This window comes from Epinephelus moara, chromosome 19, assembly GCF_006386435.1.
Source record: "Epinephelus moara isolate mb chromosome 19, YSFRI_EMoa_1.0, whole genome shotgun sequence".
Lineage (NCBI taxonomy): Eukaryota > Metazoa > Chordata > Actinopteri > Perciformes > Serranidae > Epinephelus > Epinephelus moara.
In genome coordinates this window covers 41,067,283-41,067,549 of record NC_065524.1, presented here as the reverse complement: position 1 = coordinate 41,067,549, position 267 = coordinate 41,067,283, and positions in this window count along the sequence as shown.

Here is a 267-nt window from a genome sequence, read left to right as displayed (position 1 = left end):
TCAATTTTATTTATAAAGTCCAAGACTTAATAATTCTTTCTATTATAATCATAAGAATAATTCTTATTCTTATTACACTGACTGCTGTGTATTATTATTATGATTATAATAGAAAGAATATTAACATAACATTAACATAAACACTGAAATTAATTTTGGTATTGGTATTATAACTATGAAAATAGGACTCTGGTCAAGATAATTTGAAAAAAGATACAGAAGGATGAGCAGCAGGAGATATTTGCAGCACAGCTGGTGGAAAAGTGA